This window comes from Triticum dicoccoides, chromosome 5A (genome assembly GCF_002162155.2).
Source record: "Triticum dicoccoides isolate Atlit2015 ecotype Zavitan chromosome 5A, WEW_v2.0, whole genome shotgun sequence".
Taxonomy (NCBI): Eukaryota; Viridiplantae; Streptophyta; class Magnoliopsida; order Poales; family Poaceae; genus Triticum; species Triticum dicoccoides.
Genome location: NC_041388.1, coordinates 338,169,223 through 338,171,496, shown reverse-complemented (window position 1 = coordinate 338,171,496; position 2,274 = coordinate 338,169,223). Strand labels below are relative to the sequence as shown.

At 49.3% G+C, this 2,274-nt stretch overlaps 1 long non-coding RNA gene across 1 annotated transcript in view; it reads right to left on the bottom strand.

Moving 5' to 3' along the window:
* Nucleotides 1–1,957, bottom strand: part of LOC119297301 — a 4,219-nt gene extending 2,262 nt beyond the window's left edge. Inside the window, exons 1-2 of the long non-coding RNA XR_005145611.1 lie at nt 1,853–1,957; nt 1,195–1,443 (exon numbers count right to left, since the gene is read on the bottom strand). This is a non-coding gene — a long non-coding RNA (uncharacterized LOC119297301). The remainder of the gene's footprint in view (nt 1–1,194; nt 1,444–1,852) is intronic.
* Nucleotides 1,958–2,274: the final 317 nt, after the last annotated feature.

Sequence of the window (2,274 nt, the reverse complement as noted above, 5' to 3'; positions counted from 1 at the left end):
CTCCATCGCAAGTCCTCCACTCTTCTCTGTGCGGTGCAGACCAACAGCCGTCCGGCGGGGAGAAGGCAGGGTGTCACCGACAGGAGTGCACCGCGTAGCACCACTGCATTTCGCCGGCCGCCGCAAGGGCGCCTCTGCTGGCCGCTCTTGCGACCACTTCCAGGTGGCCATACCCATGCACTCCTTTTGTCCAGATGGTGTCCATGGGATCCAGGTGGCTGTACACGTGCACGTCTGACGTGCGGATGGTGTCCACTTTTTGTTAAGGGGTCCAAAATAAAGCGTCCCAGTCCATTTCAGGTTGAGAGTAATAAAACAAGCCGAGATGTAAAATGCTTGTTTTTAGGTGTTAGGTTTGTGTTGCGTCGAGTCATGGTTATAAGTTGGTTAGGCTGCAGCTTGAGGACAAGCTGCATGTCCAGGTGGGGTGTAGTGTTAGAGTACGTAATGGGCCTAATGGGCCTGGGCTGGCGGTATAGCCCATTAGTCTTAGGTTAATTAGAGATAAGGGTTGCTTGCTTGGGAGTCAAGTAAACCTCTCTATATAAAGAGAGGAGATGTATCAATCTAATCAAGCAAGAATTAAAAAGGAAATCCCTTCCATCTTGTCCGGCCGTGGGCAAAAGGCCCCCGGCCGGCCCTCTCGCGCCCTCCTTCTAGCAGTGCCATAACACATACTTTGTTGTGTAGGGAAATTCCCTGTACCAGGAAAATAAAAATTGTTGTTCCCTTTGCCTTTGATAGTTCAAGCAATCCAGAATCTCGCTCCAGCAGAAGGTTCGCTACATCGTGGTGGCCTCTAATCGACGCAATTATCAGAGGAGTCACATTTTGATTGGCCAGATGTTTTCCCAAGGGATCGATCATGGTCCAGGAGTACCTTCACAATATCTACAAGCAGTGTCAGATGTCCATCTTTCTTGCTCATTAGCTTGTGTAGGCAATGGCACACTGTAGTTATCATACAGATCAGGTAAATTTCAGCACTGCAAAACTAATACAATCGGATCCACGGAGATTGATCAAAGACCCAAAAAACCATGGCAATCAATTAATTTAGAAATCCATAAACCCCTTTCTTCATGCAAACTATGAGATTCTAGTCTAGACACAAGGTCCAAAGCTACCCTCTTCCCATGTAAAAATATGACCAATCAGAAGTGGTTTAGTATTGAAGTGTTTGTCAGTGCTCACCTCCGTGGCCTTCCTTTGCAGTGATGTGCAGGGCATTGAATCTTGATTTGTTCTTTCTCGCAAGGCTCTCCTTGTCAGAGTGCTTGAGCAACCCGACGACGATGTTGATGAACCCTTTATCAGTGACGATGAGTAGCGTGGTCTCCCACCTCGTTGGGCTTGTTCATTGACCATGGCAGCGCAGATCACCGCCTCGCTGTCGAACTCCTCCCTGGTGCCGGTCATCTGTGCATCGATTTCGGCGATGATCTGGCGAACAGAGTGAGGTCCGCACGTTGCACGGTGAGAACATAGTCAGGCTTAGTTTTACATACCATTTGGGTAAGATTTAATTCGACGGCCATAGTCAAAACTGTATATACATAGCCAGTAGCATCAACCGTAAATCATGAAGGCAGATGCTTGGATAATAAGATGACATGTGTGAGAACATGGAAGCTAACGTGGCCAGTAGACATTGGAAATCGTGAGCTTTAGGATTCGAATACCTCAACTAAGAGCAACCGCAGAAAAATTACAGAGCCCGAACCCGATGGTATGGAATTTTTTTGCAAACCGGCCTTAGTCCTTATAGGATTTCCTATAAACAAATACACCAGAACTAACGCCCTGTGGCGGATTGGAAGGAAAAAACAGAATCAATCAGAAGGGATCTAACCATGGCCGCCTCCACTGGCTAGGGTTTTGCCTGCACCTCCCGTGTCACTTGCCAGCTGCAATATTGAGTTGGGTTCACACCCTTGTTCTCTACCGCCAGGGGCGTCGCCGCTTCAGCCCATCCTCCATGAGGAAGGAAAGAAAGGATGTGAAGGTCTGGCCATCACATCTCTTTCTTGGCCTGATCCGCATCGAGGGGAGGGAGTGGTTTGCCGTCGTCCCCGCTCACTTTGCCTTTATTGGTCCGGACCTCCAGATTCCAGTGGCGGCGTGGATGGGTGATGCGAAGACGTCGGCATGGGTGGGGGATGCGGGGGCGACGACACTGGGCGGCGACTTGAGGCCAACTCCAGCACACGACCGCAAACGGAGGTCCGTTTTGCTCGAATTTCGTCTATTTAGGGTGGCAATGAGTATTAAAAT